Source organism: Mobula hypostoma, chromosome 10 (assembly GCF_963921235.1).
Source record: "Mobula hypostoma chromosome 10, sMobHyp1.1, whole genome shotgun sequence".
Taxonomy (NCBI): Eukaryota; Metazoa; Chordata; class Chondrichthyes; order Myliobatiformes; family Myliobatidae; genus Mobula; species Mobula hypostoma.
The window spans coordinates 35013280-35033416 of record NC_086106.1 but is presented as its reverse complement, the minus strand read 5'-3'; positions in this window follow the sequence as shown (position 1 = coordinate 35033416).

The following is a 20137-nucleotide window of genomic DNA, read 5'->3' as shown; positions in this document are numbered from 1 at the left end:
AAGGAATGGAGGGTTATGGGCTGAGTGCAGGTCGGTGGGAATAGGTGAGAGTAGCATTCGGCACGGGCTAGAAGGGCAGAGATGGCCTGTTTCCGTGCTGTAATTATTATATGGTTATATAAGTCAATAGCATCATAACATTTTAAGTAACATTTGGATATTAAATACACAGCACATATTTGCCCCGTATGAACATATAAAATCATTGCAACACACCAATATCGCTGAATCAGTGGGAGCCCTGGGCTTGTTTCCCTGCAACAAGACGGTCCTGTCGAGGGGTGATGGGAGACAGCGATACTCGAAGGAGGTTTCTTATGTCCAGTCTATTCCGCAATTTAGCTTTCGTTGCATTCATTGCAGAGATATGTTGGAAATGGAAGCAACGTTTTCAGTGCTTTCGTGGCTATCTCAGGATATTTTGCCTTGACTTTGATCCAGAATGCCGTTAGAGATGTTGTGTCAAATATGATTTTCAGCCCACCATTATTTGCAAGCTCGAGGAGTTAATGTCCTTCCCGCGCTGAGATGAATGACGCGCGGGTAATGACCTCGCGTCCGTTCGAGCTCAACAGTGGGCGTGACAGGGAATGAGGAAAGGTGCAGCTGACTCCTATCTCCAAATCATATCGTTTCCTCGCATGCTTTGCGGCCCGGTACCAGTCCGCGGCCCGGTGTTTGGGGACCGCTGATGTAATAAACTAAATAAATATAGTAAAATTGGATTTTCAGAAGCCATTCTTCAGTGCGTCACAGAAAAGTTTGGTGTTCATTGTATTAAAAGGTCATTGTATTAATAATTTATGACACCACGGATTGAAAGTAGCCGAGACGAGGGAATGGACTATAAAATGTCTAAATTTTCGATGACTTATAAATAGAATGTAGGGTATCTTGTGATGGCGTTATTAAGGCTTTGCAACTGATTGTAAATAAGTGGACAAAACTTGACAAAGAGTAGAACTAGTAAAATTACAATGTCAATAAGGTCACCATTTTCCAACAAACCTAATGAGAAAAGACGGTAAGATTGGGGAAGCTTGTTTAAAGAAATTAGAGAAATGGGTATTTTCAAATTCATAGGAAGTATTAGAGACAAATTAAGACAGAAGTTACGAAGGCGAGGTGGGGGGATGTGGTGAACTATCTTCACAAGTAAAGCTAGAGAGATTCACAAACTCAATGCATAGATATATTAAAGGGCAGGGTGTATCAAGGGAAGAGCTCGCCCTCTCAAGGAATAACAGGGAAATTTATATGAGAGACAGGGAATACTACATGCGTTCTAAATTGATCTTTCTCATTCATACTCAATAATGAAAAAAGCATGCAGGATGAAGATTTCGGGGCGTGGTATGTCGATGTACTGGAATACGGCTGCATCTGGAAAGAGGAAAAATTAAAGACACTGGCGGATATTATGATTGATTCTTTGAGATTCTGGGAAGCAGGTGCATTTTTAACAGCGGCAACCAATGCACAAAGACAGGATCGCAAATATCCCCCCATTCAAAAATAACAATAGGTTAGTAAAACAAAAAACAAAAAAAAAAACCCACAAACAAGAGAAAATCTGCAAGTACTGGAAATCCAAGCAACACACACAAAATACTGGAGGAACTCAGCAGGTCAGGCAGAATCAATGGAAAAGAATACAGTCGACGTCTCGGTCTCGACGTCAGAAGACGAATTGCAGGGTTGTATACTGCGTACGTACTTCGACAATAAATGTACGTTGTACTTTGTATGTTGAATCTTTGAGGCGTTGGATATTCAAACCAGAGTAGGACCTATACAATCAATAGTAACTCGTATTGTGGAACACAGGGACCTAGGAGTACAAAGGATTGGAGTGCCAAAGGATAGTGAATCTGTGGAATTCATTGCCGCAGAGGGCTAGGTCATCGGTACATTTAAAGCGGCTGTTGATAAATTTTTGATTATTCAGAGCATCAAAGTTAAAGGGAGAAGGCAGAAGAATATGGTTGCGAGGGATAATAAACAGCCTTGATAGAATGACGGAGGCCGAATTTCCTAATTCTGCATCTATAAGGCCACAGTCATAGGAGAAGAACAAGCTCAGTTTGATGGTCTTATGGTCTACTCCTAGAAAAGAGATTATCTTTATTTATCACATGTAGACTAAACATGCTGTGAAATACGACAAGTGGCAGGAAATCACTTGCCAGTGAATTGCTGCGAAAATATTTGAGGTTTTCCAGCAGATAACAAAGAACATTGACGAAGCACATGGAATCCCAGATATTTTGGCAAAATTAATCACAATTTTTCTCGATGACAAGTGTCAGACAGCTGTGGTCGAAGGTGGTTTTCCGATTGTACGCTGTGATTAATAGGGAAGGTCAGTTGTTTGTCATTAACATGGTTAAGAATCGAGGTGGTCTGTTTAGTAAGTTTGCTGATGAAACAAAACTGATGAAGTCGAAGATAGTACGAAACGTTATCTTAAGGTATAAAAGGACAGATCACATGACAGTCCCAGCAATGACACGCAATGACTGGAAATACTGTGTGAGTGCATGAATTGAAGTGCAGACATGAGATACAGGATGCAGCAATTGAAGTGACTGTGAATCTTGATATATAGAGAGGACTTCAAGTTCATGGCTCCTTAAATGCCGACACAGGTGGATACCATAGCAAAGCCGGTATCTCGCCAGATCGTGGAGTATAAGAGTTGAGGCGTCGTGTGTAAATGTACAAATGCCGGTTTCAGAGCACTTAGAGTAATGTGTACAGGTCTTGTCTCTCGGGGAGAAATTATAGCATTTGAAAGATTTCAAAAGAGAGTAATCAGTACTCTGTTTGGATTAAAGAGTTTTAGTTACAAGGCAGGAAAGGAATGTTTGAAAAGGCCAGGATTGTTGTCACCGAACCGTAGGTTGAGAGTTGACAACAGAGCCTAAATATGCAGAAGTGTGTAGTTATTAGTGTCGATAACAGGAATCTAAAAGGATATTAGACAATGTAATATGGGAGCAGCATTAGGCCGTTCGAACCATCGAGTCTGCTCCGCTATTCCATCATGGCTGATTTATTATCCCTCTCAAAGCCATTCTCTTACATTCTCCCCACTACGACCTATTATATAAAAGATGAAAGACAGCACTTGAGCACAATGGTGACAAACGCATTTTAGTTCGATTCTTCTCCCTATACTGCCAGAGATCGACCTACCAGGCATATCCGACATTACTACATTTCACAAATTTAATGTTCCTCTTTAACTGCCCTCATATGACACCATTTATGTTCCTCGAATTCTCATATAACGGCTTCCATTAATCATCAGACGGATGACATAGTTTACAGTTCATTACCATGTCAACCATAGTGTCATATTATCAGAGATAACCATGTTCCCCTTTTCATTTCTGCCCACTCTCTGGAATTTAACACGACCTTTTTTTTTATTTTCCCCCTTTTCTCTCTCTCTCCCCCTCTCTCTCTCTCGCTTTTTGTTTTTCCTCTGTCCCTCTCACTACAACTCCTTGCCTGCTCGCCACCCTCGGGGCTCCCCTCCACCTTTCTTTCTCCCTAGTCTTCCCGTCTCATGATCCTCTCCCTTGTCCAGCCTTGAATCCATTTTGACAAGCAATTCTCCAGCTCATAGCTCTGTCCCTCCTCCTCCTGCCTTCTCCTATCATTTCGGATCTCCCCCTCCCCCTCCCACTTTCAAATCTCCTACTATCTCTTTTTTCAGTTCGTCCTGACGAAGGGTCGCGGCCCGAAACGTCGACTGTACCTCTTCCTATAGATGCTGCCTGGCCTGCTGCGTTCACCAGCATTTTTGTGTGTGTTGCTTGGATTTCCAGCATCTGCAGATTTCATTGTGTTTGAGCGCATTTTCTGTCTGGGTAGCCTCCAGCCTGGTAGTATGAACTTCGATTTATGTAACCCAGTAATTTCTCCTCCCTCCACTTTGTTCACCTTTCTTTCTCCCCTCTTACTACCTCTTGTATAATCATCTCTCTCTGTCTGTCTCTGGTGTGCCTCCTCCTTCTTAATCTGGCATCTTCACACTTCTTCTCCAGTTGTCATAAAGAGTAGCGGCTTGAGACATCCACTGTTTATTTCACCCCATAGATGTTGCCTGACCAGGAGAGTTCCTCTGGCATTTAGTGTGAGTGTGTCTATCTCTAATGTTATTTACAGTTGCTAAATGATTCCCTTGGTTTCACTTTTACGTTTATTAGTGGCTTATAATAAACTGATGTTAGTTTGTTGTATCTTTTAAAATTAAGTGAACAGATGAATATCGTTGATTATCACTGACACAAGTCGTGAAATTTGTCATTTTGTGGCAGCAGCATGGTGTAAGACATAAACAGTTACTGTAAGTTAGAATAATAAATAAACACACATATATATCGATGGACAAACAGACAGTTGGATAGATATACAGCCAGATAGATTGATACAGTAACTAGGTATATAGCTAGATAGATGAATTGTGCAAAGTTAGAATAGCAAGTATTGTACATGGGTTTACGGGCAATTTAGAAGTCTGATAGCATCAGGGAAGAAGTTATTTCTAAAATATTGAGTGTGGGTCTTCAGGAGCCAGTACCTTTTTCCCCAGTGGTAGTAATGAGAAGAGGTCATTTGCAGAATGGTGATACTCCTTAATGTTTTATGCCGCCTTTTGATAATATCAATTTCAGTTGCGTGTACACAAAATAAAAATAATAACAGTTGCGTATCCCGTTGCCAGTTCTGGCCCAAAGTTTCCAACTTGATACAGAGCAAACTGTTCTTTCTTTGAGCTGGGAAAGTTTGTATGTCTGATGTGTTCTTGAGCCTCTTACACTTCTCCCAAGGCCTCTATGTTTTTACCAAGCGGTTTGTTATTACAGGAAAGAGATTTTAATGGTTAGCACCTGCATCATGGAATGTAGCCACACTCGTCTGTTGTCGCTGGGAAAATACATGTTCTAATTTTGATGTTCAATATCACTGGGGTCTGTACATTTGATATAACTGTATATCTTTTTCTCCACCCTTTCCTCTCTGGATAGCCCCGTCTCCATTTTCATTGCTAGACAAAAGACAAACATTCATTCCAAACTGACAGTTTCGCATAGTTTCTTGAATTTCCTCTTTTTCCCTTGTATTTCTTCCAAAAATGCTACATTCCACTCAGGTACCTCTGAGATGTCCTGCTTCCAAATGAACCGTGGTACACTATTTACCATCGTTATCAAGGCGTTTCACTATAGCTTTCCTCAATCACTTCTTCTCCTCCGAAACAGAACAAAGATAAAGACTCCGAGCCGTCTCTTAAAACGCCAACAGACTTGGTTTAATGGATTATCCTCCATAATTTTTATCGGATCTGTCTCGAATTTTCCCTCCGTGACAGATTGAGACCATATGAATTTAATCATCCGAACATGCTGCTTATGAGTAATGTGCCAATGCAACAGCAGATCGCATATGTTAGTTGAAATAGTCAAATATCCCGTAGCTACAAAGCTTCTGAAATACATTTTTAACTTATGTGTGGAGTGAACGGAATGTAGATGCATATATAAGATAAGGACTAATATAGCCATTGATTCTGTTGGTTGATATTTGTTGTCGTCGTAAACAACAGGGTATTACTTAGCGCTGACATTTTCCTTCGTCAGACGCCATTTTGGTTGAGCCCCTGGTAAGGATTGCGCTTGGTAAAAATGTGCACCGAGAAGGCATTAAGAAAATAAGTTGCTTTCCCCCCTTTTTTGCATATTAAATTGTTTACATTGAAACATTGTGCCATAACAGAGACTCCTCACGTATTATCGCCAGCACATATTAGAATCAGAAACACGGTTAATTTCATTGACGTATATCATGAAATGTATTGTTTTGCGGAAGCAGTACATTGCGTGTAAAGAACGTTAAATTCGGTAAGAAGTACAAAAAGAGAGCGAAAAACACTGAGGAAGTGTTAATGGCTTCACTGCCGGTTCAGAAATCTGATGGTAAAGCGGAAGAATTATACGTTACTTAAATTACTCTAAATGCGTCAGAACATTAAAAAGTTAAAAGCGAAAGCAATGAACTACGACACACGAAGCGAGCAGATATTCGGGAAAATAAACATAATGTGTTCCCCGATTCTTCACTGTAGAATGGAGGGCGATTGGTAGCATGAATATTCGACCAGTTATCTGCAAAATATCTATATATTTTCTATTTCTAATGAAGAGTCTTTGACCAGAAACATTGACTCTGTTTCACCTTCTAAAGATAAGATGCCGTCTGAATTGCTCACTCTTTGATATATATATATATTTCAATTCAAATGTCCAGCATTAAAAGTTTTCGTTTGACTTACACTCCACCTGAGGCTGCCCGATGTGTTACCAAGGTTCAGCACGACGTTGTTACTGTTGGAGTCCTAGCCGTACAACTAGTGACAAGTCCGTCTGTGTCGAAAAGCATGTCCATCTATACTTTCTACTTGCCTTCATTAATGCTATATTTCCCTCTGCCCTGCTGTTTCTAGTAGCTGTCAACAAGCCACTTAAACGTTATCACTGCCCTTCCCTCTCTGGACATCATTCCATATAATTGTTGTTCTCTCTGTGTAAAAATCGCCAATCCAATCTCATTTAATTTCCCTCTTCTCGCATTAAACATATATCCTCCAGTTGTAGATACACTTAGCATGGGAACATAAGGTTACACGGGACAGCAAACTTGTTCAAGTGTTTCTTTCTTCGAACTGTTTTGTTTATTAAAGATTGTTTGAAGCTGAACATAAATATAATTTCAAATTACCTGTAATATGTAGTAATTTTGAGAAACAAGAAATTACCTTCTATTGAATATAATGCATTTAATTGCATGATGGTGCTGACGCTTTGCCATAGTTCAACTAAGCTAAAATGTGTCATTGATGATTTTCGTTTGTACTCAGTTTCGTAGACTCCTCGCTTAAATTTCCAACAATAATCAGACAGCATTGATGAGTTCCATTCCCCTGATACTCTATGGCCGCAAATAAATGGATCTGGCGTTGAGAGGGTAAGCAGCTCTAAGTTCCTCGGCATTCACGTCACCGAGGACCTCACGTGGTTTGTACACGCCAGCTATGAAGTGAAGAGGCACAAAAGCGCCTCTTTCACCTCAGATGGTTGAGGAAGTTTGGTATAGGCCCCCAAATCCGAAGTTCTTTCTACAGGGGCACATTTGAGAGCATCCTGACTGGCTGCATCATTGCCTGGTATGGGAACTCTACCTCCCTTAATCTCAGGATTCTGCAGAGAGTGGTGCAGACAGCCCAGCGAATTTATAGTTGTTAACTTCCCACAATTCAAGACATTTACAAAGACAGCTGTAAAAAAAGGGCCCGAAGGATCATTGGTGACCCGAGTCACCCCAACTACCATCTATTCCAGCTACTATCGTCCGGGAAACGGCACCGCAACAGAAAATCCAGGACCAAAAATCTCTGGGACAGCTTCTTCCACCAGGCCATCAGACTGATTAATTCTCGCTGATTTGGATGTATTTCTATTTTACATTGACTGTCCTATTTATTATAAATTATTATATATTACTGTGATTGCACATTGCACAATTAGACGGAGACATAACAAAGATGCTTACTCCTCATGTATGCGAAGGATGTAAGAAATAAAGTCAATTCGATTTAATACTCTGGAAAAAAAAGTATCCGCCATTCTCGTCACTCCTCCAAGATTTAGAGGGAAGATGTCGACATGGGAATGCAGAAAATGCATCTTTAGTGACAGTTGCACTTCATGATGTTGTACGGTTGAAACATGCTGCCAACTAGCTGCACATAGTTTCACACTCTGTAGTTGCAAAGCAAATTTTCAACAATATCCTTGAATGCCTTCTGTGCAATTTTCTCCGGACCCACTAAGAAGTTTTTCGAATTGCCTGACATTGATGACCTGTTTGATTTGCGGACCAACAAAATTCCTTCCTTAATATTTGAATCGATTATTTGGGGAAACAGCTCCTCAAGTATTGAAATCCTTCACAAAAAATATTATGACTGGTGATTGCACTTTCCACCCCTGTAGTCTTGAACCCGGTAGTTCTGCTTTTGCCTCTGACAAGCCCAAGTCTCTGACCAGCCCTTTTAATCAGATAGAGTTATAAGATGAGGCTCGCTCGACATAAAAGGATCAAAATCTGAATCTCTCATATGATCCTTCTGCTCTCGCCATATTATTGGGACAGCGAAAGGCATTGATTTCTGAATGCCACTGGGCCAAGCTCTAAGATTGACAGCACATGTTGAGCAACAAAAGTGCGGAGCCCAGGCTTTGTCATGGTCACCAATTTTACACCCAAAGTAGACCTCATAGGCTTTCTTAATGTGTGGATTCATTACCATCTTTGAGATTTCAGAGTGCACTCACCACAAATATAATATAAAGTATAGTGGCTGTTGCAACATTGGCGGGATCTTTACTATCCCAAATTCTCCTGAAAATACAATTAATTTATTGTAAGTATACACAATATGCTATGAGCATAGGGCATGTGCAACAACGTGCTCGCAACCAATATTCATGTAAACACAATGCACAGAAGGGTGTGTGTGTGGAGCTTGCATTGCCATTGTAAACCCTATCCTGCCATGCAACATCTGGGCTGCCTAAGCATGCCCAGGTATGACTGGACAAGATAAAAATCTTTTCATCTTACATTGTGGGCAACATTTTAATTGACTTGGATTATGAAATGAAATAACAAATATAGGCTTCAATGGTGTGTGATAGAGACGTTTCATTGTGATATTCATGATTAACAGCCCAAAGTCCATAAGATACGCCCAGATGTCTTCAGGAAGCGAAATCCTAGTTGTCCAGTGTTATCTGAGCTATTCACCAGTCTTATAGTTCCTTAACCTTCTATACATTTCCTCTCAGCATCTTTTGCTTGTTTTGCTTCAAGGAAAACAGACCTGGCCACACAATCTGCCATTGATCGTGAATGTGTTTTTCACTCTCCGTCTTGATTAATAAAGTACGGAATTATTGTATGCCACTTGATATTTTTAACTGCTGCCCTAGCATTTTCATCGGTTTCATTAAGTTGTGCATCTATTCTCCCGGACCCTCTTTTTACTTCCAAACTTTAATAGAACTGTATATTGTTTTTTTGGTGCTCCTCTTCGCTCTTCCTACCAAAGAGCATCTACTGACAAATGATATTTCTCCGGAGAAATTGGTTTGTGCCACATTGTATAGCTACAGAACTCTAAAACATGCCCATCACCATGTTAGGGTCAGGCAGAGCCTCTTGTCCATTAATCCTATTTACCAGCTCTGGGTAGTTTTCTATGAAATGAGATTCATCTGCTAGCACGATGTTTTAAAAGTGTTATAAAATTACCTGCTTCGACCACTGGCTCCAACAGTCTGCACACTTAACTTGTTTGATTTACCTTGCTACGGTTACCAATATGAATTCACAGTTCGCAATACTGCCACGGTTTGCGTTATCAACAAATTGGTAGTTGTGGTTTATAGACTTAAATATATGGAATTAATATAAAGCAATGAAGGCAAGATTCTAACAACAATCAATCGAATCCATCGGTTTTGCCTTTCCTCCAATCGAAACACAAATATTCAACAAAATTCTCTGTTGCATGTTAGTTAGGGTCCATAAGGTGTTATTTATTATTGTTTTTGCAGCTTTTTCAGCTTTTGGAGTTTGAAATACATTAATTTCATTGCCCTCATTGTCTCAGAAAATACATCGACAAAAAGATCTATTACATTGGTTAAACATGAGTTGTATTTCAAATTCTGTCTGACTCACCGCATTTGAACCCTTTTATCAAGAAATTGATCTCAGGGTAGTATAGTGACAAATAGATACTTTGATAATAAATTTACTTTGAACTTGAACTTTGAATTGGTCCTCCAACTGCTGGAGGGTGATTATCATCCAACGCTCCTTGGTGTATTCAAATCCTTCTGCATGTATGTACAATATACTATTCAAAATTAATGATTAACCTGGAAGTACGCTCGCGAGGCAACAAAGCGTTGTGTTCAAATTTTCGAATACTCTTTCCTCAGCGGCACAAGCACACCTTTTATCTGCCATGAAGAAACGCGCCTCTACAAAACATCGGATGGAAAACTATTCAAGCATTCTGGACTCATGGTAAAAGGAAATTATATATTTTTCAATTGCACGATTGTCAGTTTTATTATTATCTAATAACATTGTTAACCTCAACATGTCTCTTCCAGCAACGCATGATTCCAAAGTATGAGTCATATTTAGTTTGAAAGAAATAGGTATTTCAATATATGACCGAGCAACCATTCATCAACATCAACAGTTTCATTTTAGAAATCATCAAGTTGGCATACCCGGGTTCGCCATTGTCAAAATAGATTCGTTTCATCCTCACTGCCTCATCTGCCAGTTTCCTTTTAAAAGACTCCATATCATTCGGCAAATAGGGTCCTCTAATTCTACCAGTTTATCCTTTAATTCTAATCCGAAAATGCTGGCTATTTCATGTTTAAGTAAATTGGGAGATACAAATTACCATTATTCCAATAAACCAATCCATACGCATCCCACTTGCCACATGTCCCTTTACTTAGTAATACCATCTCCCAGTCAACATTTGCACGTTCCTTCCTAATACCTTCAAAAGTTGCTGTGCACCAATTTTGGCTTTCATCATTTGGACCAGACCTGTTTTGCCCCAAAACTATTTAAAAACTGATAGAGTTCTAAGCACTTCTCCCAAAGAGTTTCCCACTGATACCACAAGCACTTGCCTCTCTAACATTGTCCCCTCTAGTACAGCCAACAATATCTTGTTTGCAGTGGGGAAAATGTGGAGCGCTTTAAACAAATTTCACCCTATCGATGACATTTATCCGATTGCAGTCCCAGTCAAAAGAGGGGAGGTTGAAATCAACCCTGTTGCGAACCTAATATTTCTACAGTAATCGGTGATCACCCTACATACTTGCTCCTTTAATTCCCTGGGCTACGTGTGAGGGGGCGACAAATATCTCGAAGTAATCATCCACTACTTATTTCTGGATTCCACTAGATTGCTTCATTGGGCAATTCGTAAAGCATTGCCTCCCCCACCCCGATATACTACTGTGATCATTTCCATAATCAAAACTATCTTTGACCTTTTTATAACAATTACATCTTGTTCTATTTTTTCGACCTCGAGCATGCCTGTGCCATTTATGCCTCGGAAAATATGACATATTAGTCATGTCTCTCTTTCAGCCATATTGTCCGAAGTGTCATGCATCAATCCATATGCTGAGTTCCCATTCCTGCCCTGACTTTCTCCGCCTTATCTCTCAGTTTTCTTGCATAACAATAACTGCAATTTGTATCTCCGAACTTCTTTGCTCAATGCCTAGCCTTTGGCTTTCCTGCCTACTGATCTTGCTCACTTTGATTCACGTTGGCCTCAAATTTAGCACCTTCCACACAACTGCTTTGGATCTCAGAGACTTCGCCTCCTACGCGCACCAGAATAGACAGATCAAATCCTCCAGATCAGTACTAGAAAATACTCTGGAAAGAATAGTGGCTCCCCTCGTTAGAGCGGCAAGCAGTCCCTATTTATAGTTCCAAACTACGCTGGAAATAACCCAACGGTCATATACCTGAAGCTCACGATCCTGCACTAGCTCCTTGGTCACGTATCTCACTTCCTATCTCTCTGCTTCTTGGTTTCATAACTCGTAGCACAAGAGTAATCCTGAGAATAAATCTTCAGTACTTCTATTTTAGATTTATCTATCTGTTTATCTATCTATTTATTATTTCTAGCGTCCTAACTATCAAAATTATCTTTGCCAGACCCATCGCTCTTTCTGTCTCGGTTATTGGTCTCAGAATGAACAACGACCTCCAAGTGTTCACCTTCCTCTGTCACAACGTCGTGTGCCAGTCAGAAATATACAGCACCCTGGTACCAGGAGCGAACATGTAATCCTGGAGCCCACTGGCAGCCACGGAAACATCTATTTGTTCTGCTGACAGAAGAGACAAAAGAGACTACTGCTCTCCTCGATGTTGTTACACCATGCTTTACAGCAGAGTCAATTGACATCCGACTGCTCTGCCTGCTGCAGCTATACTCTCTCGAGAGGGAACTCCCGGCAGCAATTGCTGAATTGGTATCCGTGTTTCAGAGGGGATAGCCACGGGAGACTCCTAAATTACTCTCTTGCCTTTAATAAAGTAATCTTTGGTGAGGCGGCCTCCTTTAAGATACTACCTATAGCCCTCACTGCCGCCTAGATTTTCCTCGGTGAGTCCAGCTGCCTCTCAGATGGAGCCATGCGCTACGAGAAGAGCTGTGACTGGACATACTTCTTGCAACCATACATTATGCAGGACAATACGCGGTATCCTGATATACCAGAGATAAATATATCTCCGAGATTTAATGGAAATGTTGCTTTAGATATCCCAAACATTTTTAAAATAGACACAATTACATCGAAAATAAACAAAACTAAGCAAAATGAAGAACACATCATTTTCGGCAACTCCGATGAACTTGGAGAGTATATGTTACAGGAATACTTCCATTCGCTCTGAAAATTATTAAAGACATACAAGATGTGGGAGCTGCAAATTCAGACAGCAACTGCTTTTCGGATCAGCCCAGGGCAGCAATGAATGCAACCTTGATATTCATAGTTTCTGTTTTTATTGTTCTGAACCCATGCATCATATCGGTTTTCAACTCATGATTTGCAGATCATATCGAAAGTGACGTCTGAGTAATTTGCACTGTTGGGGAAAAAGAACTAAGTGAATTAATTTGTTTGTTTGATGGCCGCATTATATCAGTAATAATGTGACCTAAGTGTTTTAATGGACCATGGAAACACTTCAGAAATATATAAAAGAGTTATTGCACAGTGCACTACATGAGCGTCAAGCGTTCTGATAGAAAATGCATGGACGTGTTTCGGGTCTGTTTTACGCTGTTTTGTACCCAGCTCTGGCTGCTCTTGGCGCTCCAGGTTGTATCATTTAAGTTTTCGTATTATTCAGATCAGCGGGACCAAAGTCAGTGCGCTATCAATGCGTTCGATCAAAATATATTCCTGTAATACATTTGCGTGGAATGGGCTGCCGGCGGCGGTGGTGGAGGTGGAAACGATAGAGTCTTTTAACAGACTCCTGAATGGCTACATGGAGCTTAGGAAAATAGCGGGCTGTGGGTAAAGCCTAGGTAGTTCTAAGCTAGGGACATGTTGGGCACAGCTTTGTGGACCGAAGGGCTTGTATTGTGCTGTATGTTTCTAATATTCCAATTGTAATATGAATTTATACGTTGTAAATCCAGGGCAAAAGGTTTTCGTTTCAAGCTCCCCCTGTGTTACATGGTCCCAGTAAACCGAATTTTCTTCATGATGCTGAGGAGAAGTGACTGCTAAAGCCATTCGATCTATATCTAAATATTGTATCTGTTATGTTGGATCGGATACCTCTTAAAGGAAGATCAGCTATGCTTTCTAAACAGCTGTCTGCTTTGATACTGCTGGGTGTGGACAAAGGTGACATTGGAGAGCAACGTATTCCTTTGAATCACTTAACTGATTGATTTTGTCTTTTTAAGCACAAGGCAATTTGGTAACGATTCTGATCCTGTCCCGCGGAAAGTGCGGCCTTTCCAAATGCAACACTCGGTATCTAGTGGGCATGGCGGTGTCGGATCTTTTGGTATTGATCATTGCCGTGATATTACATCGAATCAGCATGTTATCTTTTCCTTGTAATTTCCTTCCAGAATACACCAGTATGCAGTTTAAAACTAACTCTAATATTTGTAACGAGGGACAGCTCGGTGTGGTTAACACTTGCCTTCACCTTCGATCGATTTGTGTCTATTTGTTGTCAGAAGCTGAAATCAAAGTACTGCAGGAGGAAATGGCCACCATTGTCATAGGAGTAATCTGTGCCGTGAGCTTCCTGAAAAAAAATCCCATGTACTTTGCTCTTGAACCTCTGTGTATAATTAACAATGTGCCTTGGTAACGCAATTTGAGATCAAGCTTTTATTCGAATCCTTTATGGACTGCGTACAATTGGCTTGACCATATCTTAAATCCATCTGCCCCTTCCTCCTGATGTTACTTCTCAACGCCCTGACCGTCAGACACATTTTCGCAGCGAATGGAGCTCGGAGGAGACTCCGGACCCGGAACACTGGCGAAAAGCAGAGTGATCCCGAGATGCAGAGCCGGAGAAAGTCTATAGTTTTACTCTTCACTATCTTGGGTAGTTTCATCGTGTCGTGGGCGACCTATGCTGTAATTTTTTATTTGTCCGATTTCCAAAGAGTAATTATGCTACGGGAAACAATGCTAAAAACCCGAGGTTCTTTCTCCAGGAGACTGGGGTCATGCTGCATCTCCTCAGCTGCTGCACAAATACATGTATTTATTCAGGTACTCAGAGAAAGTTCAGAGAGGAATTCAGAAATGGGTTGAGATATCCGTTCAAACTGATTATTAAGAAATTAAGGTAAAAATAGATTTTTAAAAAATATCTTGAGCTTGGATATCTAATTTTCTCTCCATGTTCCCCTGCACCACATCGCGATTTGCATTCTACTGTCATTCACGTTATTTGGCACTAACATAGAGATAAGCAGTACCTGTGATAACAGAGCCAGATAACTCTTTCCAACAGTATTGTCACAATCTCTTCAAAGTTCTTAAATCTTTCCTGGAAACTCTCATTTAAATATGAAGAGTGACGGAGACCACTGGAGATCTGAATATCAGATATCGGTAGAGTTGACGGTAGGGTTGTCACTATGGAAATAAATACTTCAATTACTATGGAATGCATTATGTCATTGTTTGGTTTTAATCCCAGGTTAAATACAGCAAATACAAACAGGGTGTGTCGTTTAAATTAAACCAAGTTATTGAAGGATCACATCAGAAAATAATATTGATTGAAAATGTTTGAGGTCCGAAACAGAAAGCAAAACTTATAAATGGATATCGACGTTTGGTGATAACCAAAATAATTAGATTCAACATGGAAGTTTGTTGGTCAGTACCTTTTCAGAGTTTATCGAAAAATTAACTGAGACACAGAGCTGACATGTTCTAACTGAATGCAAAAGCATTCTTGATGACTCAAAGACCATTTTCCCATTTACAACGCCCATTGTCGAAAGCAGAAAACGAAATGTTGTTCAGAATCGGAATCAGATTTATTATCACCAGCATGTGTCGTGAGATTTGTTAACTTAGCATCAGCAGTTCAATGCAATACATGATATGAAAGAATAAATAAATAAATTACAATATTGTATATGTATATTGAATACATTAAAAATCATGTAAAAACATGACTCATATATATTAAGAAAGTGACGTAGTGTTCACAGATTCAATATCCATTTAGGAATCGGATGGCAGAGGGGAAGAAGCGGAATCACTGAATATGTGCCTTCAGGCTTCTATACCTCCTACCTGATGGTAACAGTGAGAAAAGGGCATCCCCTAGATGTTGGGGGTCTTCAATAATGGATGCTGCCTTTTTGAGACACGCTCCTTGAAGATGTCCTGGGTACATTGTAGACTAGTATTCAAGATGGAGCCGGCTAAATTCACGACCCGCTGCAGCTTCTTTCGGTCCTGTGCAGTAGCATCCCACCCCACCCCCCATACCAGACAGTGATGCAGCCTGTCAGAAAACTCTCCATGATACATCTATCGAAGTTTTTGAGTGTTTTTGTTGACACACCAAACCTCTTCAAACTCCTACTGAAGCATAGTTGCTGTCTTGCCTTCTTTATAGCTGCATCAACAAGTTGGGACCAGGTTAGGTCCTCAGCGGTCTTAACACCCAGAAACTTGAAACTGCACGCTCTCTCCACTTCTGATCTCTCTATGAAGATTAGCATGTGTTCCTTTGTCTTACCCTTCCTGAAGTCCACAATTAGCTCTTTTATCTCACTGAAGTTGAGTGCAAGGTTGTTGCTGTGACACCACTCCAATAGATCTCACTCCTGTACACCCTCTCATGAGATTATACCAACAATAAGCAATTTATAGATGGTATTTTAGCTGTGCCTAGCCACACAGTCATGGGCATAGAGAGAGTAGAGCAGTGGGCTAAGCACACTCCCCTGAGGTGCTGCAGTGTTGATCAGTGTTGTTCTGAGGTATTTGTCTGTGTCAAGAACATTGTCGCGTACATTCATATACAATAGATTTCAAGTACCCCTTGACTTCGTTAAATTGCAAGATTGTGCATTTACATGTCATCAGCAATCATATTTTCCATTAAAATAGATTCCCCCATTTTACTCGATATGCCGGTTTCACACATCAAGAGTCAGCTGCAAATTAATATTGGGTGGAGTCCTATGGTGACTGCGGTCTCAGATTGGTAGGAATACTCATTGGGAATTAATTTTCTATTCATCTGAATTGCTTATACGTTTTAGGTTGTGGAGGAATCCATGTGAGTGATGTGGCTCCTGAGTGGCCACACGAATGGACTAAATGACTAAATCTAGATTATGTCAAGATACAAGTTACAAAGTGAAAACTACTGCATAATAAAAGACAATTATTTAATTACGTTTTACCTCTAACTTACATTATTAATTAGTTCTAGATTTAACCATGCCAAAAGGAGTGATTGTTTTCTGTTCACAAACAAGAGAAAATCTGCAAATCCAAGCAACACACACAAAATGCTGGAGCAACTCAACAGGACAGGCAACATCTATGGAAAAATGTAAAGTTGATGTTTCAGGCCGAAACCCTTTAGCAGGACAGGAGAAAAAAAGCTAAGGAGTAGAGTTAAAAGGTGGGGGGGGGGGGTGGTGGAGAGAGAACAACCAGGTGATAGGTGAAATCTGGAGCAGGAGGGATGAAGATAAGAGCTGGGAAGTTGATTGGTGAAAGAGACAGAAGGGCATGGAAGAAAGAAATAGGGGGAAGAAGCTTCCTTTTTTCTTCCGTGGACTTATCTCTTTCAGCAATAAACTTCCCATAGCATTTAAAAATTGCATATCACTGAAAAAGGCATCTCTTGTTTTGGCAAAATTGAAAGCCAAAGGTAGAAAGGAACATTAACATTGCAAATGGGCAACATTTTAGCTTGTTCTTGAAACAAATAAAACAACGCCGGTCAGGAAAGATTTAATGAAATACCCCTAAAATTTATAATGATATAAACATTGCTATGTAGGTGAGGAAGATGAACTGAGAGTGTTTATGCACTGAATTTTGATATTGCAGTCATTAGTGAAACTTGGTTTCGAATGATTGGATTGGGCAAGCCTGCAGCTGAATAGTCCAGAGTTCCATTGTTTAGACCATAATACCTTTAGATATAGCAGCAGAATTAGGACATTTGGTTCATTGAGACTATTCCACTGTTTCACCATGACTGATCCATTTACACTCAAAGCCCCGGTTTCCTGCCGTCTCCCCGTATACCTTCTGTCACAGTGGTGGGGGCTTTGGGAGCAAGGGTGGACCCAAATGCAAGACACATCTTGTGAGGTTACTTAGATTTAGTTTATAGTTTGATATCAGGAGAGCTACGTAGGAGCAGGTGTAGTGAACTGGACAAGGACTGAGGACTATGACTAGGCTGGGACCAAGGGTCTGGGCTTGGACTCTGAATCAGCTCCCAGAACTAGAGAAGACATGAAGAGGCTATGGTATGGACTCCGAGCCCGAGACTGGGCAAAGACCCAGTACCTGGGCTTTGCCTCTGGCTCGGACCCCAGAACCAGGCACGGACATGACATGGGCTAGGGAGAGGAGGAACATGGAAAACAGAGCCTCAGTCTCGGGAGAGCAGGTACGTGGAACCTTGGACACATACACAGAACAGAAAGCCGGGACTCCTCCTTGGGTACAGGACATAGGGTCGGGACTCACACACAGAACAGAGAGCCGGGACCCCTCCTTGGGTACAGGACATAGGGCCGGGATTCATGACCCTCCACGGGGCAACGGCAAGACGGCCTGACTTACCCCACGGAGGCGAGGACAAGACAAGACATGACTCCCCGTGGGGCAATGGCAAGACGGCCATACTTACCCCAAGGAGGCGAGGACAAGACAAGACAAGACCAACAGGAATGAACACCAGACAGTACCTATCCAGCTCCGGTGATGGAACTAGACCAAAGTGCAGACAGGGGCTGCAGACGAGGGCTAGAGGCGAGAGGGGCAGAGAAGGGATTCAGACAAGGGGGTAGGACAGGAATCACAGACCGCCAGGGCCAGGACTAGACTCAGAACTGGGAAGCCGCCAGGGCCAGGACTTGACATGGTACTTGGATGCCACCAGAGCCAAGATGTGGACGTGGTACTTGGATGCCACTGGAGCCAGGACACGGTGCTTGGAACCTCCGGGTAGTGCCGAGCTCTCGACTCGACCCGGGAACAGTAGTCAGCGGCTCTTGATTCTCTCTGGCAGGTTAGCTGACTGACCCACCTTGATGAGGAAACTTTGCAGGCTCACTTCGGCAAGGTAACTGGACAGGGTTGCTCCAGTGAGAAAAGGTGAATTACCGACACCGCTTCGGGCGGAGACAAGGCTTGCTCCGGCCAGATGACATTGGCACGCCATGACTTTGCAGACGCTCCCGCACCAAACGCCTGAAAGCCGGAGACTATAAACTACCGGTTCAGCTGAGTGAGTGTTAATTGCCTGTAATCACCAAAGTCGAGGGACACGGGAAAACAGGGAATCAACGGTCTGGATGATAACACAAACAACGTAAATTTAAAGGGACCCCGATCCAGACCATGACACTTTCATGCCCTGAATAACCAAGAATCTATCCACTTCTGCCTTAAATGTACGTATTTATGGCCTCTACAGCCACCTGTCTCAATGAATTCCTCAGATTCACCACTCTCTGCCTAAAGGATTTCTGCCTTATCTCTGTTCAAAAAGGACATCCCTCTATTCTGAGGCTGTGTCATCTGGTGTTAGACTCTCCCACAATAGCTGTGTGGCAGTGTTAGCTGTGAGGAGGATGCTAAGAGGATCCAGAGTGACTTGGATATGTTAGGTGAGTGGGCAAATTCATGGCAGATGCAATTTAATGTGGATAAATGTGAGGTTATCCACTTTGGTGGCAAGAACAGGGAAACTGATTATTATCTGAATTGTGGTCGATTAGGAAAAAGGGAGGTGCAACGAGACCTGGGTGTGATTGTGCACTAGTCATTGAAAGTGGGCATGCAGGTACAGCAGGCGGTGAACAAGGTGAATGGTATGCTGGCATTCATAGCAAGAGGATTCGAGTACAGTAGCAGGGAGGTACTACTGCAGGTGTACAAGGCCTTGGTGATACCACACCTGGAGTATTGTGTGCAGTTTTGGTCCCCTAATCTGTGGAAAGACATTATTGTCATAGAGGAGTACAAAGAAGGTTCACCAGATTGATTCCTGGGATGGCAGGACTTTCATATGATGAAAGACTGGATCAACTAGGCTTATACTCTCTGGAATTTAGAAGATTGAGGGGGGATCTGATTGAAACGTATACAATTCTAAAGGGATTGGACAGGCTAGATGCAGGAAGACTGTTCCCGATGTTGGGGAAGTCCAAAACGAGGGGTCACAGTTTGAGGATAGAGGGGAAGCCTTGATAAACTTCTTCACACAGAGAGTGGTGAATCTGTGGAATTCTCTGCCACAGGAAACAGTTGAGGCCAGTTCAATGGCTATATATAGACAATAGACAATAGAAAATAGGTGCAGAAGTAGACCATTCGGCCCTTCAAGCCTGCACCACCATTCTGAGATCATGGCTGATCATCTACTATCAATACCCGGTTCCTGCCTTGTCCCCATAACCCTTGATTCCCCTATCCATAAGATACCTATCTAGCTCCTTCTTGAAAGCATCCATAAGAGGGAGTTGAATATGGGCCTTGAAAGGGATCGGGGGTATGGAGAGGAGGCAGGTACAGGGTTCTGAGTTGGATGATCAGCCATGATCGTACTGAATGGCGGTGCAGGCTCGAAGGGCCGAATGGCCTACTCCTGCACCTATTTTCTATGTTTCTGTGTTTCTGAGTAATAGAGAACATCCTGTCCACATCCACCCTATTCAAAT